Genomic DNA, 16,634 nt, shown 5'->3' with positions numbered 1-16,634 from the left:
AATAATGTTATAGTTGGGGGGTCACCAAAACATGGGGAACTGTACTAAGCATTGCAGATTTAGGAAGGGTGATCTCTCACCGATCTACCCAGAGCATCATTTCCCTGGTGATTCCAAGTCCTACCAGCTTGACAATCAAGGTGAACCATCACAAGCAAAAGTGATGAGTTGTTGAAAGTGGGAGGAAGGAATTCAAACAAGCTTGCTTTATGTTTGCCTGAGATTTACTCCTGGCAAACTTGTATTCTTATTGGAAGGCCTTTCCCTCAGACCTCTGTGGGTTTTCAAACAAAAATCCTGTCTAGCTTTACTTACTCACATGTTTATCCAACTAATTCATTCATGAAGACTGCAAACATGTAGTAGTTTTAGCTTACAAAAGTATATCCAGGAACTCTCCTTTCAAATCCATAAGAAGGGAAAGCCTTTCAGTATATTCAGTTATATAAAGTCTACTTAATTTTCTAGTGGACAGTGTGGCCAAGAGACTATTATACGAAGAAGAGAGAATAAATAGAATAAACTTGTTCTACCCCTTCACAAACTATTTAACTTTATGACATCATAATTGTTAAGTGAAGAGGTGAGCCTGGAGCTAAAAATTGATGAACACGCATTTAAAACATACAAAGGAGGACAAAACTAAGAAGATAAATGATGTGTATATTGAATAATAGACAAAAATAGAGTGAAGAAAAGCAAAGTAGAATGCGGGGCATTTTGTAGGTTTTTAACATTTGAGAAATCTTTACAAAACCTTATATGTAGACTTATATTGCAAAGGTCTCTGTAATATCTTATATGTGCACTTATTATATTGCATGTAAGTTGCATCAAAGTCCATAGTTAATCACTAAGATAACAGGTTGAAACTAAATTAACTCATGTAGCTAAATAGTTTATTTTACTGACGTTTGGTGTTCTCATTAGAAACAATTACCGTTCAGAGGTAAGGTTAAGGGAAAAGTCAATAAGCCCTAGGAGAAATGAAAGTCAAAGCGCAATCTATTCCTGACTACCTTCAAATAGAATTTTTCAGTTCAATGACATCATAGTATTTGTTCAATGTCTATTGCTTGGCACTGAGTATAAAGATTTTTTTTTTCCATCTTTATTCTTGGTGAACATGTTCTTCAGGAGTGTATACTTGTTTTATGTTTAAAACCAATTTTCAGAATACAGAAAATAATTAGAGAGCCAGTAAGAAAAAGGATAAGAATAACCTAATAACCTAATGATCTTTAGTAAATATTAGCTGGCTGGAGCTGATTGGTAGTTCTCAGATCTTCGCTTAGGATATCACACTGAATTTCTGTAATATATCATATGAATAATCAATATTATTAGAACTTTAAGTATATTGTATACAATATAAACGAGAAAACAGGCTGTCAGCAAAGTAAAATAATTCATCAAACTTACTGTCTAGATAATTTGGGTAACAAAATTCTATTTCTTTTTTACATATCACAATGCATTTCTCTATTTTTGTTTGGACACCAGGCTTTAAAGCAAATCCAGTTTTATAAAAGTGATAGAGTCACCACAGAGATAGACAGGTTCTTAATTGGTAAAAGTTTCCTTTTGGTTACTGGAGAACAGAGTGATATTTCTACCACATTCCTGTTGATGTGACAGAAATTAAAAGGCTCAAATAAGGTGAATGTAAGGAACACTCTCCACAAAACAAACTAAACAAAAATCTTTAAAACAAACAAAACAACAACAAAAGAATGTAAGTCCCAAATGACTGTAAGTAACAATATGTTGAATAAATAATTAAAAATGACTGCATTTACTCTTTCAACACAGGATCTAACATGGCATTTCAAAAGGAATGTTAATTTGAATTTAGTTAATGGAATAGAGCTATAAGAATACAACTCATTGTCACTCAGTGGTTTATATTCAGATTTTGAACAGGTCTTTTATCTGATCAAACACACTGGAGACAAACAGCAAACACCTCTTCCTGTTCCTAGTGTTTTGCTTGTTTACAGTTTTCTTAATTATTTTTTATTCAGATAATCTCTTGCCATAAAGGAAGCCCAGGTATTTGAATCACTGTGGCTTGGATGTTATGCATACCTGGGGAGAAAGAAATGTAAATGTTGCCTCATTTCAGACAAAAGGAAGTCCTTGGAGAGGTCAGAGGGAGCTAGTGTGTGGGTACTCAGGCAGGTGTTGGGGAGTTTGAAAACAACCATCTTGTCACCATCCAAGAAAAAATCTGCTAGACCTGATAGTAGAACCTTACCTTACAGCTGATCTATAATTTGATATAAGAAAATTTTAAAGGGATATAAATGGTTGTTTGAAGAAAGTGTGTTGATATTCAGAATTCTGACTGGGTCAGACAAGACTTGATGATGGAGTCTGAAAAGCCTACAAAAACTAGACTGAGGATGGCTCATCTTTGCCTAAGTGTGCTTTGACGCTAACCCAGATGGAAAAGAGGAGCATAAGTCTGTGCTTTTTCATCATTATAGTCACAATTGCTAAGATGTCAACAAAGCCCCAGATGTTGTACTTTATCTTTGAATACAGATCATTTGATCTTTCCAATAATAACCTGTAGCATGAATTCTAATTGGTCTTAGTAAAAACCCAGAATCAGGTATCAGAGCAAATGCTGAAAGATCAGAGAAGTAAAGGAGCCAGCCACTAGAAAGATTTCTTACCTCTAGGAATCCGCACGTTGAAAGGGCTGAACTCCTGTCTCCACTCTGCATTATCACTTCCTCTCTCCACCCAGCCATAACATTTCCTGTTTCCTCCTCTCAAGCATTGGGATTAAAGGTGTCTGCCTCTCAAGTACTGGAATCAAAGGCATGAAATCCCTAGTGCTGGGATTAGAGCTATGTGTGTGCCACCATTGCCTGGCCTCTAGTGGCTAGCTTGGCACTCTGATCCCCAGGGAAGTTTTATATGTTAGAGCACAAAGAAAATATCACCACAACCACCTTCTCCAAAATATGCACATACTTCAGCTTGCTTTCCTCTGAATCCTGTAATGCTAAATTCACCTGGTATCTATACAAATAAGACAACATTCTGGTACATTCTCAGCCTTTTCAAAATACTTTGCAGACTTAAGTTATGTGCTAAGACTAAGTTTCTAATTAAGTCCCCAATAGATGTGGACAAACTTTCATAAAACTCAATTATCATTTGAGAGAAGATGAAAGATTGATGAGTAGACATGAACTAACTATCATTCCCTTCTTCTCCATGTCTTAGATTCACTTTACATTCTATATATTTCTATCATTAATTTCTTTTTTACTTATTTTGTTTATCATTTTACATACCAAGCCCTGTTCCCCCTCCATCCCCTTCTCCCATGCACCCCACCTTCCCCCATCCTACTCCCATTTCCTCCTCATAGTGGTTAAGGCCTCTCTTGGGTAGTCATCACAGGCTGTCATACTAAGTTGGGGCAGAACCTAGCTCCCTCCCACCCCCACCATCAGGCTGAGTAAGGCATTGCACCATAGGGAATGGGTTCTAAAAATCCAGTTCATGTACCCATGATAAGTCCTGGTTCCAATGGCAGGGAACCCACAAACTCATCAAGACATGCAACTCTCACCCACATTTAGAGGCCTAGTATGGTCCCCTGCAGGCTCCCCAGCTGTCAATCTAGAGTCCCTGATCTCCCACTAGTTTGGGTCAGCTGACTTGGTGGTTTTTCCACCATGATCCTGACACCCCTTGCTCCTATAATCCCTCCTCTCGCTCTTCAACTGGACTCCAGGAGCTTGGCTAAGAGCTTGGCTGTGGGTTTCGACATGTGTTTCCATCAGTCCACAGGATATAGGTTCTATGATGACAGTAAGGGTAGACACCAATCTGAGTACAGGGGAAGGCTAGTTCAAGCACCCTCTCCACCATTGTTATGAGTCTTAGCTGGGGAAATCCTTGTTAGTTTCTGGGGATTTCCTTAGCTCCAGATTTCTCCCTAACCCTTTAATGATTCACTCTGTCAAGATATCTCTTTCATTGCTCTCCCTCTCTGTCCCTCTCTCAACAGCCATTTCAAACCCTCATGTTCTCACCCCCTATCCCCTCCTCTCTACTCATCTACTCCCAGTTTACTCAGGAGATCTTAGCCCTTTCTCCTACCTGGGATGATCCATGCATGTCCCTCTTAGGGTCTTCCTCTTTACCTGGCTTCTCTGGGTTTGTGGATTGTAGCCTGGTTATCCTTTGCTTCTATCATTAATTTCTTGTATATTACATCTTACTTTAATTGTAATAGAAGTCCCAGGAAAATATGCTTTGATTTTAAGACTTCAATTCTGTGTACTAATCTCCATTGCCACCTTCTTGTGTGTTCTAAAGAGTCATCACCTTGTCCCTTCCTCCTACTGTGCTAAGAATTTTCTAATATATTTTAGATTCTTCCAATCTTATGTGTCTCAGAGAAAAACAATGCAGTCAAATGTGCATAGGCACATAATTGCAACTTTATTTACAAATGCAAATAGATTCTCTCAGCATGAAGATCTTTCCCTTTATACTGTCTTCTTTCATGTTAACATTCATCTCATGCTTACAATCATTCCTTATGTAAGAACTAGAGTCACAGTTCTCTATTTCTGTTTGACAAAAATCAGTATAAAATTCATATTCTAATTTTGGTGATTAGATATGTACATAATAACCTGTATTCACATTGTAACAAATAATATGAAGCTTGACAGTTTCTACAGAAAACATCCTGATACATAAGTGATTTGTAACTAAAAATATTCTAACACTCTCTGCACATATTTTTCTAAGTTAAGAGACAAAATTGCATATATAGTCTATTTTGGAATTAGTGCTTTTGAAACAGAAATTAATTTATTACAACTTGTAAAGGTTCTTTTACATTCCTTTTTAAAATATGTCTGTAATGCAAATAAATTAATAAACCATTGTTATAGGGCTTTCCAGCATGTGAGATGATTTAAGTGGCATACATGTTGCAATAATAACAATATGAACTTCATTTTAATGTTGAAGGATATCTTATTGCTTCGCATCAGATTCTTCACATTAGCACTAGTATGGAAAGCTAAAAATGATTATAATTCCTATCACTATAGTCAAATAGATTTTTTAAATTGATTTATCCACATGTAAGTAAATTTACCTCAGTGCTATTTTCCCATCTTCATTACAGTAAATAAATATAACCCCATATTTTGTGGATTAGTTACAGGCTAACCTTTAAATTTGTAATATAAGCTTCAAAATAAGCACCCTACATAATGCGGTATTGCCAAGATCCTAAACTTCTGATGTACCTTTCATTGATTGATTTGGTGGTCTAACTGCATGGGGAGTTAATACAGTCTGTGAGTCAATGGGGGAAGACGAAGTTACATGTGCCTAGAGACTTTGTTTTACCCATTGCAGTGTTTGTCCTGCTCACTAGGACCTGCTACTGTCACAGAGAAGGTACTCAGTAGATGTCTACTGAGTAGATAAAACTGAATGTTAGCAGTGAGGGCCTGAACATGTTATGAAAATGATTCCTAGTGGCATATTGCTAAACCTCATACATAGATGAGTTTATCACATAACGCTCACCAGAGGAGCATCTTGTAGCAGATAGCAACCTATGGTGATATTTTATTTGTGCTGAAATGTGATTTTATTTGTATGTTAATAAATAAAGTTTGCCTGGAGATCAGAGGTCATAGTGATCAGTAAGCAGAGTCAGGTGGTGGTAGCACATGCCCTTAATCTGATCACATGGCAGGCAGAGTCTCTATGTGGTCAAGGACACAGCCAAGTGTGATGACATGAACCTTTAATCCCAGTACCAACCACAGAGACTTGGAGGTCTGTATAGACAGGCAGTGACGAGGAAGTCATGTGGTTGGGTTTAGCACCATTGAGAAGGTAGAACAGAAAGGCAATAAAAAGACAAGTCAGACAGGAAGAAACTCTCTCTCTGAGGAAGCTACTTCTGGTGGTAAGCTAAAGCTAGTCGTGGCTATTGCTCTGATCTCTTTGGCTATTTCCTCTGTATTTGGCTCTGTGTTTCTGATTTACTAAGACTGTTTTAAATTTCATCTACAGTAACCCAACACAGAAACCCGCAACTCACCAACAAGCAGAGAATAACCTACTTTGAAATGCTCAGTCCTAAATGGTATATCTATACAACACTCCTCCCTCAAGGCTTAGGGATCTATTAAGAAGAGGGTGTGATAAGGAAGGGAATGGCTCAGTTGCCTTTAGCCTACTGGCTATGGGTGGGTTAGGACTTCTGTTAGTCTTCTCTGTGTCGAACACAGAGATTGCAAGCCCAGCGCCACTTTGAGATCTTTGGCAGCAGTTAACTCTGCAGCTCACACACACAATTGAGCCTGTATGATAATGAGTATTCAGAGACGGGTAATGCCTGGGCGGGGGAGGGGGGGGACTCACCAACCTAAGATAGAGTGCCTGTGTGGCCTGGGCAGGTGTCTCCATGATGGGTAAGGTGACCTGCTGACGTCCCATGCAACCTAAATCAAAAACTCAGTTTTTAGTAAAAGGGGGGACCTGTAAGGCCTTGGCCCCCTTTTTGGTAACTGTTGCCTTGCTTGCTGACCTTGACAATGATATTCTCCCTATGCTAATTCCCTGCTGGGTCCCACCATCCTGAATGCTTAAGGGAAGTTCCTTATCTGTGTATCCTCCATATTGGGCATTAACAGCTTAGATGCAAGATTGTAAAACATAGGTAGTGAACTTCTGCCCTCCGGGATTCTCCCATTGTGCTGTTAGCCTGTATTTAAGACCTCCTCCCTCCTTCAATAAATGGCTTTTGGCATTCAAAATAAATAAATAAATAAATAAATAGATAGATAGATAGATAGATAAATATATAAAGGTTTTTAAAAAAGAAGAGGGTGTAGCAAAAATGTAAAAAAAATCAGAAGTAGTGAATAAATTTAAGAAAACTGTTCTAGACACAATAGTGTAGATGCACACAGGAATATACCGAGACTATGACAGACTACACAAGACCTGGACGAAGCTCAAGCCAGGTAAAACCCCAGCACAAAGGATGACAAGTAGGCAAAAAGTCCCTCTCCTAGCCAATGAGTTCTTGGAATCTGATTGCTGCTGAGAGAGGAAGAGTTGTTATCTTGACCATACTCCAGGACAGGCCCCAAGACCAGCAGTAGTTGGCCAACACAAACTGAATTCCTTCATTTGTTTTTCTTGTGAGTGGTAGAGAGAGAGAGAGAAAGAGATCCTACAATGTGAGGAGAAAGAGCAGGGACCCAAATCATCATGACCAAATTAATTAAAGCAGTTTTTTTTATATGTGTACATGGGCGGTCACTTCACAAAGACTAGGTTCAAGAGATCAGAATTGGACATGGATAGGGTTTTTATAGTTCAGGAGTAGGGAGTTTTCAAATGGGTGATTTGGCAGGCAAATTGGCAGGGATACAGGTACAGGATATAAACATAGCAAATTGATCATAACAACTTCCTGAAACAAAGACATGATTACAAGGTGATCATTACAAGGTAGTCGTAATGAGGTGGTCATAATGAGGTAGTTGTAACAACATGATCATAATAACCTTCTAAAACAAAGGCATGTTGCCATTTCCTGGAATAGACAGTACAGGACCATTTGTAGTTAATGTTACAGGTGTGGTAATCCCAAATCCTTGAGAAATAGATTTAATTATAAACAGGAATCAATCTAGTTTGTTTTTAATATAAGATAGCTTTCAGGCCTAAGATGGAGGCAGGATGGTTTATCAATAGAGGTCGAGATAGAGGCAGACAGGCAGAAGACAAACTGTGAAGTTGAATGGGTAAGGAGCTGGGAGAAGATCTGGGAGGAGCAGGGGTAGAGGAGTGAACATAATCAAAATATGCTGTATAAAATTCTCAAAGAATAAATAAAAACATTATTTTAAATAACTAAATGCTAAATTATTTACATCAGTTAGAGAATCTTGATAAGGAATTTGGATTTATTCATACAAATAAATTATAAGAGTTTAAAATGATGAATATATGAGTTATTCTGATTAAATCATAATCAAATATAGACACAAGTCAAAATATCACATTATTCCTAATTAAAATGTACACAATATATGCCAATGAAAAGAAGAAATCAGAGACTAATCTCTACAAGAGTTAAAACTACAATGAAGAAATGGCCAGATGTCATTAACTCAGCCAGATGTCAGACCTCATTAACAAAGTAATAATTAGTTAAGAGGAAAGACTTTTTGGCAATTTTTATGATTGTGAGAAAAAGATAGCTTTTTAAATAAGTAACTAGTGGTCAAAATATTTTATTGTAAAGCAAATATTTACAAGTTCCCTATCCAAAAAGTACCTATAGATCTTGGGTTAATAACTTTGAACTTAGAGGAGACTGCAGGGAGAGATGTCACACTAACTGGATTCACTTGCAGAGAATAAAAAACCACATTACCAACCTAAAAGAAGGCATTTGTCATTGTGTATTAAATAGAAAAGCAATTGTTAAGAGGGTTGAAGAGGCAGAATTTACTGTTTCCAAGAACACAGACAAAATGGACTGCTATGGAAATATTGCTGTGATTAGGAAGCTAAAGAATCAGAAAGGTGACAAAGATCTTGGGAAATTCGTCACTTCTGAAGCTATAATCTGTAAACCCAAAGACATTGTCTCAAACTCTGCCTCTTTCCCAGAGAAACTCAGGTCTACAATCAAATTTCACAGAAATATATGGAACTTGCATATGCTAATTTAGATCTAGAATTACATCTGCAAAGGATCCTGAGAAATATAACTGTATTGTTTTTGCTTCAGCATCCTATAAATACACACAAATCAATGGAAAGGATATAGAACTTTAATCTGAAACATATTGTGATCCACTTAATTCAGTTTTTTAATTTGTTCCTAATATCTTGGAACATTGAACAATATGGCAATCAGTCATTTAGACCAACCCATGAAGATTAAATATATAAAATATGACCAGGTTAATTATCACCATAATAGGAGGACCATCTTGGACAAAGTAAATGTAATATGGTTGATCTTTCCAATTTTTGAAACAAAAATCATGGCAAGCCATAACATAAAATTAATCAAAATTCTTACATTTAGTTTCAATGTTATTTTTTTGTAAATAATGAAAATAATTTGGTATCCAGCAACTTGCTCTTATTTAACATTTATATGATAAAGAAAGACTTGAACAAACACTGAAAAATAAAAATGTATCAAAACAACTGGCTTCCCAAAGTGAAATCCAAGTAAGCTGCCCAAAAGTGGCCATAGAAAACGTATCTGTGTGTACATTCAGCATGCATATCTATGGCAACCTGAATTTGGCAAGATAGAGTTCAATTTATGTGCAATTCACATTTCTGTGAAAGTGTTACATTTTAACAAGTCGTTATTATAAAGGATTTTCAAAAGAGAATATGTAAGACATTCTTTCCAAAGAGCGTTGAAATGAAAGAACATCGTTCTTTTGATATAACCAAGTGCTTCACAGAAGGGAACACTCTTTATGATTATTTAATAGTATAATAGAAGTTCCATTATCCAGAATTGCAATAAGCATGCAATTCTCAAAATTCAAAAGACACAGTACATTCAGCATAGATTTATTGAGCCTTCATTCTACAATGGCCATTTTCCAGGCGCTATAAGGATACAGTTTAGGGTGAGATACTTGCTTAGAAGATTTTATTTTAATTGTCAAGGCAAATTACACATAGACTAACAAGTGAATAGTTGATATAAAAAGAAATTAAATAAAAATAAAAATAGATATATTCTTATATATGAGAATTATTTGTTTATACATATGGTTTTCTAGAGATATGAGGTTGTTCAGGTCAGAGAGATAAAAATAAAAATTTATTATAAGGTAGAAACATGTCAGGAATTGAATAGAATTAGTATAGAGGAATAGTTGGGACATTTAGGGTGTAGAAAACCAATGATCAAATATATCCAAAAGCATCTGTAAATGTAAGTAGACAATATTCAGAATGGACCAGCAGAAATAAAGAAAGGGTAACTTGGTAACAGATTGTGGATGTTGTTCAATGCCAGATTGAGTTAGGGGTAAAGGAGCGCCATCTGAGCAGGACAGTCAAATGTTGGAAGCAGTCTGGTAGCATGAGTGGGACAATCTGGAGAAAAGGAGACAGGCTTGATGGATGAGAATTTTATAGGAAATTGGGCTTGATGTACTGAGAGACTATGGTGAAAGGGATTTTTTTAAGAGCAAAAAAATGATACCACTGTATAGGTGATGGGAAACTTTTCATTACTGATGAAAAAGAAAACAATAGATACAGAGAAAGAGACAGGAAGACAAAGACAGAGTTTTGACCTCCTTTCAGATCAAGTTCACAAGTGGGGGGTGCTATTAAAAATTGTGAATGATATTTCTGCATATTAATTTCCTGGGATAAATGTGATCTTATTTTCTAAATAGAAGTTAACTTAGAAGGACTTTCAGATATTTCTATGTCTTCAGTTAAGAGTTCTGAATCAATACCTAAGCCTACAAATGCTGTTGTTGGTACACATAATTAATTTGAAGAGAAGGCTACATGATGTTTACTTAAAACTCTGTCCCAATACTGGTTCTGAGGATAACCTACCTGGTCTGCCTGATCAATAACTATATGTTTATATAGTACTTGTTGGAACTTGCTGTTAGTTCTGATTCTTCTATATCTCTTATGGACAACATCAGCTTAATATGATCCAGTCTCAGTAAATCAGCCTACAACAAACTATTAGATAAAGAAACAGAAGACTCTCTTAGAGAAACTCACACCCATGTTCTTAGGTGTATGTTTCTCCATGTCAGCCCTGTGTGTCTCTTTCCTTCTCTTAACCTTTGTGTTTAAGTCCATGCTAAAATATTTTTATTAATGACTGCTCTTCCAGAGGACTCAGGTTTGAGTCTCAATACCCACTTTGTGGGTCACAACTGTCTGTAAGTCCAGTTCCCATGGTTACTCTGCCCTCTTCTGGTCTCCTCAGTTGCTCACACAGGTGGTTCACAGACATACATGTAGTAAAAATATTCATGCACGCACACACACACACACACACACACACACACACACACACACACCTATGCTTATAACTAAAGATAAATTATTTGTAATAAAATATATTGCAGATAGGAATGTTCTGAGACACTCTGCTTTGGCAACAAGGATTCATTGAGAACTTACTTCATTTGTCTTGACCACATTTCTTCATAGCCAGCCAACACTTTGTGAAAATTACTAGACACATCAGGCATTAAACAAACAAAACAAAATCTGCATCTTGGAGGGGATTAATTTGGCATGTTAATTAATTTATGCAAGTAGGATTATCAAAGGTATCTGCTGACTTATTTGAAAGGCATATTCTTATTGGTTATTTCCACTTGTCATGGTAAATATTATGAATGCCCACCCTTCCTGAAGCATCTCTGCAATGACAAGCTCATTTATTAAACAATGAGCTATCAACAAAGGAAGATTAAATTTTGGGTTCTCTATTAGATGCCAATCACTAAGTTTATCGAAAGAATCAAATAGTAGCAGAGAAATACATTTGTAAGAAAAGCAATGACTAGAAGGAAGGGTGAATGAATATTTCTTGCTGTCAGATCTCTACCATGTAGAATGTGCACAATTTTACATTATTTCTGGATACAGTGAACTCGCTTTTGAAATCAGGATCTTTCAGTTCTGATACAAATCACTGTATAGCAGAGAACAGTCCCCAGCTGGAAAAGCAGGTGTAAAATGGCCCAACTAATTACAGTCTTGTCAAGTAATGGCTAAAAGGCAACCAGTGACTGTCTTGATAGTGAATTTCAGGTGAGTCCAACCAATTGGATTAAGAAATTACACATAAGGGGAAAGCATATAAGTCACAGAGAGACAGAAAGACAACTGGGAGTGTAATGTTCCCTGATTTGAGGACAGAAAAGGTAGAGATTTCAGGAAATGGCTTGTTACAACAAACAGAAGATGGATGACTTGTTGAAGTGCAACTTGGAGTTTGCTGGCTGGGCCTATAAAATGAGATCAGATGGAAAAAGGATCTCCCATTGGAGCACACAGCTCTCCCATTAAGGATCCATATTGATAGCTTTAGCTTTCTACCTAACAATTTTTTATGAGGCTATAACTGTGACAATACTTTGGATTACAATGAGAAAAATCAAGAAACATTCAACAGCAACCAGAGTTTGAATGTCTGGAGAGAGAAGCCACCTTTCAGTCTCCTGTCCAGGATCTTTTCTTTAAAATTGTCACCAAAAGCAAGGAGGTTCTAAATCCCTAAGGGGAAAGAAAGTTATTATCAGGATCTATAAGACTGTATTCTCCCCTACTATTCTTTGCCTGGAGGCCAGACGTGCAGCATTTTATCAGCAGTCCTGCTCACTGAAGTGGAGGACACATGTCCAGATGGCGAGTCACCTGCTTATAGGCAATGCATAGAAGCAATTACTATTGTTTGGCTTCTATCCAGAGCAGAAATAAAGAGCATGATAATTTAGTCCCAATAACTATATTCCAGTTGATTCAGAAAGTTTCATATAAATAATAAAAGATTTTTCAGGAAAGGGTTGTCTTTTGAACCATCATTGCAAGAAATGCAGTCAATACTTTTTAGTAATAATTGCACTCCATTATTTTGTTGAAGTCATATAATTCTTTCTGAAAACCTCCTGGTGGTATTTAGAATTCTTCTTTCTTTATGTCAATAGAGATGACAGTAACAATTGCAATGAAAGAAATGGACCTATAAAGCAATAAACTGTTGCAGATAGGTACTTTCACACTTGAAGAATGGATAATTTCAATGCAAGTCAGCATTACCTGAGAATAATTCAGCATCTGTCTAACTACAATTCCCATCTTACTAAGTTAACTAATTTATGTGAACTATGGTGTTCTTAACAGAAAATCTTTATTTTTATTAAACTTGTGTCTCTAAATTACTTACTTTCTGTAATAAAATGTCATTCTCTAAAGTAATTAATTTTAAAATAAAATGGTTAAAAGTGCCTTTCCCTACATTATTGCAAAAAGTACCTAAAGAGGTATATGGAAACATGTACCAGATTGGAGATGAGCAGGAGGAAATTTTCAATGGACATTTCCATGTTAGGTTTTAGAACTGATAACTCACATTTTTCTCCTTCTCCAGTTTTGTATTCTCTATTCTATGACATCTTCCCAGTAACAAATAAACAAGTGTACTAAAGCACTATATTTATACCAACCAGCCCCAGAAATATCTAGGAATGTTATATATATATATATATATATATATATATATATATATATATCATGATCATAAAGAAGTTTAAGTTTCAATTTGCCAACATGAAAGATAAAAGGACACCAAACTCCATATCACTGGTAGAGTCTTAGCAAGTACTTTATTCCTAGAGAGTGTTTTGAAGAAGTTTAACTCACTATAACTTTCTCTTTCTCTTGTTCTCACTTACATAAATTGATTATATTTGCCTTAAGAGTCAGGTCTGCATTTATTTATTCAACAAATGACTAGAGTGTGTTTAGGGAATGCAAGCCACTAAGTTGGAGTCAGCATTTCTCTCAAGACAGTGCAGTAATCAGCGGGCCACCACTTCTCTTATTTTTCCTTCATTGTATCTGTTTACTAACTCAGTTCACTCCTGGGAGCTCCCTTCCTCAAGACTCCTGCGGAAACACAAGGATACCTGGATATAAACCAGAGACTATGGATAGGGGAAGAGGAAGGAAAGGGGCTGTGAAGGTAGAAATCAGCATTCCTTGCTTATTGTTTGCTTAGGGCTAGTTATAGATAGTTAGGAAGAATTATTTACAACTTTCTAACTTGTGTAACTTCAAGCATGGCGCTGACATTTATTAAGGAAGAAACAGAGAATGCAACTGTGAACTGTTTAGAACACTTACATCAACATTTTAATGGATTATAGAATTTGAATTTTGTCATAGTGGTTCACACTTCTAATTCCATACTGAGCAGCTGAGGCAGGATAACATGGGATTGAAAATTATTACTATTATTAATTATTATTTTATGTGCATGGGTGTTTTGCCTGCATGTATGACTGTACCTCACATATATGCCTTTTGTCTACTGAAGCCAGAGAGTGTGTTGAATCCTCTGGATCTGCAGTTACAAAACTGAGATATCATGAGGCTGCTGGGAATTTAACCTGGGTCCTCTGAAAGAACATCCAACACTCTTAACCACGGAGCTATCTCTTCAGCCCCAAGAATGACATGGACTATAGAGTGAGACTCTGTCTCCATAATACCCTCCCATAAGTAAAGAGTGTGACATGTAAATTATACAAGACAGATGAGTGAAGTGGAAAGAAGAACAGATCATCATTTGAAGTATAAGAGCATATGAGCAGAAAAGTGAATGGAGAAGACCAAACAGGCTAAGGCTAGGCCCACACTGCCATCCACATTCAAAATAACAACAGATGAAGAGAAACACATCTGTGAAGCAGAGAATAAAAAGCAAAGGGATTTTTTGTTACCCCACTCATGGGTTTGGTATGAAATGTCTCCTACAGGTTTATGTGTTTGAACAGTTGGCCCATAGCTGGTTCTGCTTCAGGAAATTGTGTAAACCTTGGGATGCTGGGACTAGCTATAGGAAGTAAGTCACTGCAGATGGGCGTTGTGATCTGTAACTATTCCTCTCATCCTGTCCTGCCCCAGCTTCCGGATCTGTAGAGATGTGGGCAATTGACTGCTGGGAAAACCTGCCACCATCCCTTCCTCATCATCTTCTATGTCTTCACACCGGCAGTAGCAGTTAGCTTTCTTTCCTTAAGTTGCTTCTTAACAGGAGTTGGTCACAGTAACAAGGAGAGTAACTAATATAGTAACAAACAATATTAATTAATCAATATGACAAATAGACTTCTATTATCAAATCCCAAAACAATGCCTTGATGCAGGTATTTTTTTTTATTTTGGTGGTTCCAAAACGTATAGGTAAAGGACTGGAGCAATAAACTTAGGAAGGAAAGCCAATTGCATGTGTCATCCTCATCTTACTACCATTATGGAGAATAATGACTCAATCCTGCTGAGAGTCTCTAAGGAGCTGCACATAAAGCACACATCAAAATAGTCCATGATGCAGTTGAAGAGAGGGCTCAGAGGTTAAAGGCACAGACTGCTCTTCTTGAGGTCCCAGGCTTGATTCAAAGCACCCACATGGAATCTCACCACTGTCTGTGACTCCAGCTCCAGGCATGTGATATCTTCTTCCAGTTGCTGCAAGCATCAGGCACACCCATTATGCACAGACTAACATGTAGGCAAAAACTCCCACACATAAAAGAAAAACAAATAGTTAAAAATGGTCTATGATTTGGGATACATTGGAAGAGCATTTAATCATAGCTGCCTATCCCCAGTAAGCCTGACATACCCTAAGATGTTAATCCTCTTGGATTTCAGAATTTATGTTTGGAGTGGAGATGGAGATATATTTTAATAGTTAAAAACACTTATTGCTCTGGTTTGGTTCACAGCATCCAGTTAACAACTGCCTGTAACTCTACTTCTCAGGGAGAAATGCCCTCTTCTGGCATCCATCAATATGTACATGCACATGATGCACAAAAAGTCACACAGGTACACACACAGACACAGTAAAAATTGATTTAAACCTGATTAATGCATATTTGTAAATGAATGAAAGTTTTAGATATTGCATGTTGTGGTGGTAGGCAACCCCTAGGAAAGAAAGAGAAAAATGTATTTGAGCCAGGCAGTGGTGGTACATGCCTTTAATCCCAGCATTTGGGAGGCAGAGGTAGGCAGATCTCTGTGTGTTCGAGACCAGTCTGGTCTACAGAGCGAGATCCAGGACAGGCACCAAAACTACACAGAGAAACCTTGTCTCGAAAAGAGAGAGCGAGAGAGAGAGAGAGAGAGAGAGAGAGAGAGAGAGAGAGAGAGAGAGAGAAATGTATTTGAATTGAGATGCTTTCAGTTTACAGTATATGGAGCTGGTGGCCACAGTCAGACCTGGAATCCTAGGGAGATTCCAGAAGAGAAAATGTAGTGTCCACAAATGTATCATATAGATTTTCTTTTTCAATCATATCCCTTTCATTCACATCATACAATTTAGCAGCAGTTATACTCTCTAAAACAATGCTCAATGTTCAAGGATAAGTACAATGAACTGCAACCAAGCTAACATCACCCTATTTCTTTCTTCACTAATATTCAATGTATTTTTTTCTACCATCTATTTTCTATTGCTTTCATTCCCAGTCAGGAGTTATGCAGGTTTGATTGTGTTGTTCCTGATACCCAATATCATCCATCAGGGGATAGAGCAAGCAACAGTTTAATTCTCATGGCACTGTGAGGCTCATTGGTGGGCGTTTTGTGTTCTAATGGCCACCAACTTGTCATTAAGTGGTTAGATATAGTCCACCAGGAATGGAGGAGGAAGAAGAAGACCTCATTTTAGTTTTTTCTGATAAGCTCTTAGAAAGACCAGTAGCAAGGTCACTATCATTGGAAGGAAGAACACCCTGTTGGGCTCACACAGGGTCCCTGCCTGGTTCCAACTGTGATACTAACAGAAAAAA

Source organism: Onychomys torridus, chromosome 9 (assembly GCF_903995425.1).
Source record: "Onychomys torridus chromosome 9, mOncTor1.1, whole genome shotgun sequence".
NCBI lineage: Eukaryota > Metazoa > Chordata > Mammalia > Rodentia > Cricetidae > Onychomys > Onychomys torridus.
Note: the sequence above shows the minus strand (reverse complement) of the source record.